We start from the raw sequence: 11328 nt of genomic DNA on the forward strand, positions 1-11328 counted from the left end.
CAATCCCAAACAAGGAGTCAACAGGTCTGGATTCAGATCTTTGTATGGACAAGAACATTTCATTAAGAATATGATTTGGCCACTTAGCTAGTTGTGGGACTTTGAGCTAGTTATTAAACTTCTCTACAATGTCAGCTTCCTTATTTATAAAATGAGGTTGATGGGCTATGTGATGTTTGAAGTCCTGAATGACTCAAAGATCTCATGTTTTTAAATTCTCTTTATTTCTCTTCATTCTCCTTCATTTATCTTTTGAGAGCTCAGGTTGAAAATGTGCTTGCGTCTGGTAAAGGAAGCCCAGGTTCAGAGTCACACTGAGGAGTCATGATCCGATGGTGAAGGAGGAACTGCAGGGCCCAGGAGGTTTCCTAAAGGGAGAACTGGGTCCAGGACCCAGAGGCAGCCCTCAATATACTCTGCCACAACACCCACTCCATCAATGGCAAAGCTGCTATGCCAGAAATAAGAATACATGTTCTCTGAGGCAGAAGGACACAGAAACACTGTTTTATGTGAATGTGGTCCAAGTAGTTCCTGTCTTCAGGAAGTGCTTCCAACATATGGTTGCCATCTTCCCCTACTCTGGGCAAGGTGGTGACAATGGAAAATGGGTCATTTACAAGTATGGGAAAGGGAAAAAGTGGATTCTTGGTGCTGACGCCAAAGACAGAACATCCTTAAGGAGGAAAAGAGGTATGGGATGACGCCAAAGACAGAACATCCTTAAGGAGGAAAAGAGGTATGGGAATGTGGCTTCTGGAAGACCTAGGAATAAGTAGCTGATAGATATCATTAAAATGTTTCCATTGGAGTGGTGTTATGGCATAGTGAATAAAATGCTGGACATGGTGTCCAAAGACCTGGGTCCAAATCATACCTTGGGTACTTTGCTGGTTGAGTGATTAAGGACAATTATCTTTTGCAGTCTTAGTTTTCTCATCAGTAAAACCAATGTAATTATATTTGTACTATAGAATTCACATGGTTTCCAGTTTAAAGGTAATTATCTAATCTAACTCATACGTGAGCAAGAATTACTGATGTAATCAACGTATATAATTAATGGTCATCCAACCTCTATTTGAAGGCTTCCAGCGAGAGGGAGGACAGTTTGGAAGAAGATAGAGACCATGTGAGTTCACTGCTGGAAGTACTTCCTGATGAACAGAGCTTTTAGGGCCAGATGCCCATAAAGCTGTTTCCGAGTCATTAGTCTTCCTGCCTCTAGAGGCAATCTATTTCACTTTTCAAGCACTCCCACTGTTCAGAAGTTTGTCCTTAACAGAAGGCTTGTATTTGCCTTTTTGCCACTTCATTCTCCACTCCCGCCTTCTGGGGCTGAACAGAATAAACCTAATCCCTCTTATATTTGAACTCACTTCTTGATCTTTTTTTCTCCAGCCAAATCATTTATAATTCTATCAATTTATTCCCACAGAGCATAAGCTCAATACCCTTGACCATCCTGGTCACCTCTTCTGGACACCATGGGTTTATCAATGTCCTTCCCAAAATGGGGAATTCAGAATTGTACACAAGGCTACAGATGTGGTCTGAATATGGCTATCGTTTCCTCACTCTTAGAAGTAATGCCTTAGTGGAGTCCAAGGACATGTTAGCTTTTGGAGTTACCACATGACATGGACCTCACAGGGCTGTGAAGAAAACATTTTGTACCCTCTCAAGGTCAGTACAGCTGGCTGTAACAATTCAGGGCACTAGCTGTTTACACTAGTTTTTTTACATCCTGGACATCCTTGGCAGCCTCGTAAAGTCTGTGGACATCTTCCCAGAGAGAGGGTGAACAGTCAAGGCTGCCACCTAGATTTTGAGCCTGGTTCATTGAGAGGGTGGTTACTCTTAATCATAACAGGGAAGTTAGGAAGAGGAGAAAGTTTTTGGGGAAAGATAACAAGTTCAGTTTTGACCATGTTTCAAATGTCTAGGAGACATGCAGTTAGAGATGTCCAACAGGCAGTTAGAGATAAGAAAATGAAGAGAGTTTAGAGGTGGACAGATGGATCTGAGGATAATTTGTGTAGAGGTTCATAGATGAATTCATGGGAGCTGATGAGAGGGAGGAGATAAGAGGGCCTGGGGGGACATACTGGGTTAGGGGACATGACCTGGATGAAGAACCAGTAAAGGAGGAGTGATCAAACAAATAGGAGAACCAATCAAAGAGAAGAGGGTGATTGACAGTATGAAAGAGATGTCAGTAAGGTTAATGACTGAGAAAAGGTCATTAGATTTTACAACTACAAAATCTAACCACTGGAGAGAGCAGTTTTGGCTGAGTAATAGGGTTGAAAGCCAGACTATAGAGAGTTAAAAAAAAGTGCAAGAGGGGAAGTGGAGGCATCTATATATAAGATGGCAGCTCCTTTCAAGGAGTTGACCCAAAAGTGTGGGGAGAGATACAGGATGACTGCTAGAGGGGATGGATATGATGAATCAAGGGAGGGTTTTTTGAGGATGGGTAGAGAGATCTGGTAGGCATTAGGGAAATAGCTAGTGGACAGAGAGAGATTTGAGATTAGAGAGAGAGTAAGAATAATAGAAGGGGCAATTTGTTAGAAAAGACAGGATGGAGTGGGATCATTTGTGCATGTAGAGAAGTTTGCTTTTGCAAAGAGGAGGGCTACCTCTTCATTCGAGACGGGGGACAGAGGAGATAGTGAAAGCATTTGGGTGATATGAGATATCAAAGAGGAGGTGATAAGAGGGAGATCTCTGCCAACAGCTTTTTTTTTCTCCAGTGAAATATGAGGCAAGATTCTCAGTTGAGAGGATAAAGGAAGGACTTGGAGAGGGATGAAAAAAGGTTGAAAAAAACCCTATGGTGAGTGGGATAGTGAGACAATTAGAATGTTAAATAAAAGGATTGCTTTGCCTCATTGAGAGCCCAGTTGAGATTACGTAACATATATTTATAGGGGATCCTGACTGCAGAACTTCATGATTTAGTCCAACTTCATTCAGCAGTACATGAGCAAGAGTGAAGGCAGTGGATGATGGGAGTGATCGAAGACTGAGACTTGGCAAGGTAAGATCTTCAGTAAGGTAAGGGGACAAAGGTTTGAAAGAAAATGACTGTGGAGTTGAATTGATTTACCAAGGGGCCAAGATGGGGAAAGGAGAGTTTAGCCAGTGCAGAAGTGATGGCCCAGAAAAGAACTGAGGAATGGAGGGATTGGAGATCATGATGAGCATAAAGAACAGGAATGTTGAGGAGAGGAATGGGATGACAACAGCTTGTGATCAGATAAAAGAAAGAGAGTAATCAGACCAGGATTTGAATCTAAATCCTCAGCTTCAAATCCAACATTCTTTTGACTGCATCATTCAGCCTCAACCACTGGTTACTTATAGATGCTTCCTATCCTAGAAAATCCCTCTGCTCCTATGGGCTCATCCTTTGGTGAGTTTTTCCTAAGACCTTGAGTACCATGTTCATTTCCTTCACTACTGACTCTCTGGACTTCTCTGTGACCTTTTCCACCCTCCACCCACTCCTTTGAGGGCAAAGATTTTATTTATTTTTGCTTGTCTCATATCCCTAGTACTTAGCACAGTGCCTGACCCTTGGTAAAGGCTTAATAAATGCTTGTTCACTTGACTTGCCTTAACTTACAAGGAATCACCTGGTAGACTTCAAGGGGAGTTCCCTGTAGCTTGAAGATTAGAGGGTATCATAGAACCTGGACAGTAAGGAAGAGACACATGAAAAAGTGCTATAAGGAAGAAAGGAAAAAAATAGTTTTTAAGTACCTACTATGTGCAAGGCACAGTATTCAACTCAGGAAAATTCTCTTTGGGTCTCAATTCCCTCATCTAACAGGCAGATGTTGTCCTATGTAGATAATCTGAGCTAGAGTGGAAATCACTACGCATATGAGTACATAGTATACATATATATTCATGCATGTAGAAGGGCTCATTAGTCAGGAACGCTAACATGTATGTCAGCCACACAATGGATCCCATCACAGGTGCAATTTGTACGTGTCAAACCACTTTGGTTTTGAAAGGGTTCATTAGAGACAGAGAGGTTGCACATTCTTCCTGCTCTGCGGAATGTCCTTCCTCCAGCTGTTGACATCTGCTTCTCATTAACAGGTCATGCAGCAGGGCTCTGAGTTTCCATGCAGCTAACCCCACCCCCGTCCTCAGCCTCTGGCATCTCCCCATCCGGGAAAGGAGCCCAGAGGCACCCAGGCTCCCTCTCACTGTGAGGGAGGTAACGCCAATAGCAGAAGTGTTTGAAGCTCTTGGACAGCTTGGGGAGGTGGGCAGGAGCCTGACAGCCCCCCAGTGGGGGCCATTGGCCCGCAGATGATTCACTCGCCTCTGGGTGGGCTAACCACAGAGGGACCCTGGTGTCTTTGAGAGGAGTGAGCTTCAGGAAAGGAGGAGGAATGAGGGTAATGGATCAATTAAAGCCAATTCATCAAACTATTACTGAGATTCCTCCATATGCACAACTCTATGAGAGGAACTTTAGGGAATCAAAGAATGGTAAAACTGGATCTGGTCCTGACTTAGTTTAACCTCTTCATTATATCATAAGCTCCTTGAGGGCAGGGACTGATTTTTGCCTCTTTTTGTATCCCTAGCACTTAACAAAGTGCCTAACACCTAATAAACATTTATTGACTATTGGTCTCTCATTTTGTAGATGTGGAAACTGAGGCCCAGAGGGAGTAAATGACATGGCCAACATTACACAAGGTAGTAAATGTCAGAAGAGGAATTTGAACCCAGGCCTTTTGATTAAAAATCCAGTGTTCTTTTCCGTCATGTAGGTAAGAAGGTGAGAATAAGCGTGGTATGAGTCTGAGGGGACAGGGGGACAAGGAAGGGCAGTCGTGGAGGAGGAATGCAAATAACTCATATAGATATAACACTATAAGTTTTTACAAAGGACTGTCTGCATAACAATCCTATGAGACTAGTAATGTGAATATTATTCCCATTTTAAGGAAGAGGAAACAGCCTCAGAAAAGTTAAATGACTTGTCCACGGTGAAACAGGCAGTAAGAGCTGCAGTAAGTATTAAGACCTGGACTATGGGGGTACGGGACACCATAGCGGACAGAAAACAGGGTCTGGAGTCAGGAAGACTTATCCTCTTGAGTTCAAATCGAGCCTCAGAGGGTAACGAGCTGTTTGAACCTGAGTGAGTCACTTAACCCCGTTGGCCTCAGTTTCCTCATTTGTCAAGAGAGCTGCAGAAGGAAATGGCAAACCACTCCTGTATCTCTGCTAAGAAAACCCCCAACGGGGTCACAGAGAGTCAAATATGACTAAAAAACATCTGAACAACAACAACAATGACCTAATTCAAGTCCAGGGTCGATCCCCCACTACAAGTGTAGGATATCAGACCTTATGGAGCAGAGGATACGTATTAGGAGGTACAGGGGAAAAAAAGTAGGAAATGGGTTAGGGCTAAATTATGAAAAGGCTTGAATCTGATGCTGAGGAATTTGTACATGATCCTACTGCAAGTGGGAAGCTATGGTAAATAAATTCCCTTCCTAATCCCATATGGCTTCCAAGGGAAACCCTTTCTTCCCTACACAAAGATGATTTTATGATTGTGACATGTCTATTAGGATTGAGAGGGGACATTGTTGGACTGAAGGACAAGGGTCGCCATCTTGACCCTGACATTCCAGTCTGGTTAGCACCAACTCCCTGATCGCAGTGGACAGGAGAGAAACTAAAAGCAACATTGTCATTGTTGTGGTCACTTGTTTCAGTTGTGTTCAACTTTTCCTGATCCCATTTGAACTTTTTTTGACCAAGATACTGTAGTAGTTTGCCGTTTCTTTCTCCGGCTCCTTTTACAGATGAGAAAACTGAGGCAAACAGGGCGAAGTGACTTGTCCAGGGACACACAGCTAGTAAGTGTCTGAGGGTAGATTTGAACTCAGGAAAATGAATCTTCCTGACCCCAGGCCATGACAATCTATTCACTGCACCACTTAGCTACCCTAATCTTATTATCCTCACCAAAAAAACCAGACTGATCTATAGACTTGGAGTAGTCTTAGAGGTTTAAAAAAAAAACCACTTAGAAGAGAGATTTGAGCAAAAAACTTTCCTTAGCTGGCTATGTGTGTGTCAGTGAGTCTAACTCACAGAAGAACCAAAACAGCCCTGAATGCTGAGCTAACTCATGAAAGACTTCGAATAGCCTCCTCCTAGAGAAGATGTCCCATAGCAGATGTGATTCAGCTAAGAACCTTGGCACACCTTAAGTACTTAATAAATGCTTATTAATTTGACTCTGAGGCAGTACAGCTAAGAAAGCCCAGAAGATGACACCAGGAGTTTGCAGTTGGGTGGAAGATGCAGAGTAGTAGGTGACATAATCAAGCCAGCAGATGACATCGGCAGCTCAGTTGGGAAACAGAAAAGGAAGCTTCAGAGGCAGAGAAGTGTTCCATATGAGATACCATGTATACTAGTAAATATTCAGCATCCAGCTCTGGATGGGGCTTGGCGGGGTGGGGAGAGGGACATGCCCACAGTAGACTTTTAAATTTAATTTGTATTATTAACAGTTTCTCCCTCACTTTCACTCTATCAGGGGTGGGGAAACTGCAGCCCTGAGGCCATATGTGTCCCTCTAAGTCCTCAAGTGCAGCCCTTTCACTCATTCTCTAGGTCCTCAAGTGTGGCCCTTTGAGTAATTGAGGACCTAGAGGGCCATACATGACATCGAGGCCACAAGTTCCCCACCTCTGCACAATACATAGCAAAATAATAACTCATGCCCTGATTTGCAGCCTATTTGAGGATATAAATACACTGAAAATTTAACAGCCACTCTCAGGAGCCTGACTGAGCTGCCTCCAGCGCTCCCTGGTTGTAGCCTTGAGAGGGGTGAATTGCCCAGGCTAGGTGTGTTTCCCATTCACCATCCCTCCTCCTCCAGTGGTGACTATCTGTGAAACAGCATGTTTCTGTATATAGGGTTGGAAGGGGTGGTGAGGGGGTGGTGGGGGAGAGAAGTATTCCTTGCTCTTAACTTTGCTATTCTGTCTTAATTAAATGCCCTTTTAAAATAACACGTCCTCTAGTGTGATTTGGTAACAGACAAAGATCACTGGAGTCTCATGAGATTTGGTTCTGAATAAATGGCACTCCAAAGTGCCTCCCCAATATGACTTTTGCTTTCAAAGCCCTGAATTTGTGAGTGTTCTTGGCCAGAGATGTCAAATATTAAGCCAACTGCACTGAAGCCTGCAGCCCTTCTCCCAAGTGAGGTCTGAACTAGATTAAAATGTAATTGGGAAATATATAATGAAATTTTAAAATATGATTGATCATAGATAATGTTAATATGTGGTTTTTTGAGTCAATATGCAGCCCCTAGGATCCTTCTATAGGTTTAGTATTCCTGTTTCTTTTAGCATTTGATACAACTGAATCTGGAGCACAAAGATACCAAAATAATTAGTGGGAAGATAATTGGAGTCAGATAATTTGAATTTGAGTATTGCCTCTGTGGAAACCTAAGAGCCTCTATTTTCTCACCTGTAAAATGAGCACAATAATTCTTGTAGGCATCTCCTTCTGGGATTGTTATGAAGTGAGAAAATGGCTTTGGAAACCTTAATGAAAGATGCAGCAGTCTAATAAGTCTCTCCCCACCCCCACCCTGACCTCCTCATCTCTTTGCTTTCACTCAGGATCATGGCATACTGCTCATGCATCCCTTCTGCCTATCCAGGAAATAAGCTCCAGCCCATAAATCTGTCACAGACTTTTTGCTTACTCTTTTAGTGGCAGACTCTGCTTGGCCTAACAACTCATAAATCTGACCCTTTCACTTCCAATTTGTTTTACCCCCAAGCCAGCTGGCTTTCTAGTACTCCTGGACTTGATAAAGTCAGGCCCTTTTTGGCTGGCCTTGAGGCACATTCTGCCTAATTAACAAATGAATTCAACATCAACCCATCCTACTACAGCCCAGCTCTGTATTAGGTTACCCAGTGGGAGAAAGACATGAAGAGCTAGGGAAACTAAGAGGGAAGCAAGGGGCATGGAAAGAGAATGTTAAAGACCTTGAGAAGGGAGATTAGAGAAGAATGAGTTTCTGATTGGTCACTAGAGTATGAGGCTAGGGAAGGGAAAAACAGATAGAATGAGGCTTTTTCATGCAAAGAGAAATAATAAATGATCTTGGTTAGGAGGAGGTGATATTGTTGAGGATATATATGGTGGGGGTAAGAACGTGCATTAAACTTCTTTTCTCCATTAATGATAGGTATAGACATAGGTAGCATATTTGTCTAATTTGCAGATGACATAAAGCAAGGCAGGATAGCTAATATAGTAGATGATAGGATCAGGACAGCGATAAATGTAAAATATAACACTTAATTTCAGAAGACCTTCTTCATAAATCCAGGATGGTGAAGATATGACTGGCCTTGAGTTCCTCTGCAAGGGATAGATGGCTTTTAGCGAACTACATGTTAGAAGAGTGAAGGTTGTGGTATGCTCACCAGTCTAGATCCACTCTGTGGTTCCAAAACTTGAAAAACTTTGGAATTGATCACACATACATACATATGGAAGGGGAAATTTGAAGCAAATGATTGAGAAGAGGAGTGATGCAATCATGATTGCAATTAAGGTAAACTGAGGCATGAAGTTATGAATGCATTCAAAATAGTGATTTTTTTCAATACCTTCAGGCTCTCCCTAGGGTTTTTTTTCCCCTTCTTTCTTTCTTCCTACAATTTATTTGCATGAGAGATAAAAAAAGAAAATGGGATGGGGTGAGGGGTTGAGACTCAAACACATAGCTATATTACACCTTCTATAAATGGTGCTGAATGGGTGCAGTTTGATGATTATAAAGCAAGGAGTTACACTGATTTTAACTAGAGTTAGTGCAAGAACAGAGATGCTTTCATTCATCCAGGTCTCCATATATCAATAGATTGACCTTGGAATTCTGGTCCAACCCTGCCCCTCTCGCTAGCAATGGGTAGGACAATTATGTGGAGAACCCGCAGACTTTCTTAGCTGCAAATTTTCTAATAATGGCAGCACTTCTGGGAAGTCCAGCAGGATGCCTGTGGTCAGAGATCTTTCAAAGTGATTGGCAGATAAGCGAAATTTGTATCCAGGGAGGACTAAGACATTGGTGAGCTTTGGACTCGGGCAGATTAGAATATTAGTGTACTAATAGCTGGACTGCTGCATTTGGGTAATGCAGACTTTTCATTTGGTGTACCAAATATTTCAAGAAAGTGGCAGCTGCCCTCACTCACAAGGATGAAGGACTCTCTTGGCATGAACAAGGCCAACTACGCCCTATCATATCACACTGCATCTTTGTATGCCTTTACTTTGAATTAATTGTGCCTTCTACCTCACCTGTTGGGGGGCAGGGCATTCAAGGTATTGTCTTGAGCAGTTAGGAATTCACGGAGTACCTTAACCTGAGGAGCTTGTTGACTGGACCCACTCTGTGAGCTGGGCCTTGCCCCCAGGTGCTACTTTGCATTAAAAAGGACATAGCATCAGATAATGAGGAGATAACTGTCCCACTGTAACACTATTTTGCTCATACCACATTTGGAATAAGACACACACTCCTGAAATCACATTTAGGGAGGACACTGATAAGCTAAAGAGCACCCAGATAGCCTAACTCTGGAGCCAGAACCTGGACTCCAGAGAAGTTGCAAGGTGCAAGAGGGAGAAAACTATTATTTTAAATATAGCACAATTTTGAAAATTTGTTCTATTTCTATTTTGATGGGATAGCAAAAGAGCTGATCAGCGTGGGCTTCTATGGTCAGGAAAAGTTTCCTGGAGGAGGTTAGCATCACCCTGGGCCTTGAGGATGGACTGGGGAGAAGGAGAAGGGCATTTGAGGAGGAGGAAACAATGTGAGTGGCAGAACCAAAGAAAAATGTGGTGGAGAGATCAGAGAAGGCTAGATCCGGGAGGGCATCCAGTTTGCTTAGATTTAGTAGTTAGATCTAAAGGGCATTCAGTGAGCCAACCCCCTTATTTTGTGTGTGTGTTCATCCTTCATTGCCGAAGAAGACCATGCCATCAGAGAAATGATGACATGACTTGCACTTGACTTTGTTTTGAGTGAGGGAGGGCTGTGCAGGTCACCAGCCTCACTTCTCCTCCAGAGCCATCTGAATCCAGTGACCAGATATTCATCAGGATGACTGGAGATGACCCAGGATGAGGCAATTGGGGTTAAGTGATTTGCCCAAGGTCACACAGCTAGAGAGTGTCAAGTGCCTGAGGTGAGATTTGAACTCAGGTCCTCCTGACTCCTGCACTGGTGCTCTATCCATTGTACCACCTAGCTGCCCCGACCCCCCTCCCCTTAATTTTACAGACAGGAAGAAAGAGGCCCAAAGAGGGTGAAATGCTGGTCTTAGATCCCACAGCAAACCAGAACTGGGGCTGAAACTCAGATCTGATTTCCAACAGGGTGATTGTCTTTTCTCTCCAGCAGGCCTTGAACTGCAATATCTTTCATATACATGCAATTGTTTTATGTATCTATACACTTGTACATATGCACATATACATATATACATATGTACATATATTGACACACATATCTGTACACACTAGTGTTTATAAGCTCTATATTGAGCATTATAAATACCATATATTATATACTCTATTATACTCTACATTATACTACTTTACTGTATGATTAGTATACTACCACACTCTTTATATATATGATAAATGATTATCAGAACATCACGTATGATATATGGTATTATATATTATAGTTATATCTTATATAATCATATATAATACAGGTTATTATAGAAGTCTTCATGTGGTTTTAAGCTATTAAAGTTATTAAAAATTTAAGCTATATTTTAATACTGCATGAAGACTTTTGGTCCACTCTGTATGTAGATACATGTATTGTCATAAATAATACAAATATCAATAATATAGCTCTCTCTATAACGTACTATCTACATGACATAATATTATATGTCATATGTAATATAGCATGCTCTATAATTTTATATATTACATATTATATTATATATAATATATAATAATATGTATGCATGTATTGATACATATAGGGCAGCTAGGTAGTAGAATAGATAGAACACCACCCCTGGAGTCAGAAGATCTGAGTTCAAATGTGACCTCAGATGCTTACTAGCTGTGTGACCTTGGGCAAGTCACTTAACCCTGTTTGCTTCATTTTTCTCATCTGTCAGATAAGCTGAAAAAAAGAAATGCCAAACAAATCCAGGACTTTTGCTAAGAAAACCCCAAATAGGGTCACAGAGAGTC

At 42.0% G+C, this 11328-nt stretch overlaps 1 long non-coding RNA gene across 4 annotated transcripts in view; it reads left to right on the plus strand.

The window, feature by feature from the left end:
* Window positions 1-11328, plus strand: part of LOC140517273 (uncharacterized) — a 31532-nt gene that overhangs the window by 17329 nt on the left and 2875 nt on the right. Inside the window, exons 1-3 of one of the 4 annotated variants that reach the window (XR_011971525.1) lie at window positions 1729-2842; window positions 2937-4805; window positions 4983-8653. This is a non-coding gene — a long non-coding RNA (uncharacterized lncRNA). Of the gene's footprint in view, window positions 1-1728; window positions 2843-2936; window positions 8654-11328 lie in introns of those variants that run through there. The other 3 variants (XR_011971524.1, XR_011971527.1, XR_011971526.1) reach the window with 3 other exon arrangements.

This window comes from Notamacropus eugenii, chromosome 1 (assembly GCF_028372415.1).
Source record: "Notamacropus eugenii isolate mMacEug1 chromosome 1, mMacEug1.pri_v2, whole genome shotgun sequence".
NCBI lineage: Eukaryota > Metazoa > Chordata > Mammalia > Diprotodontia > Macropodidae > Notamacropus > Notamacropus eugenii.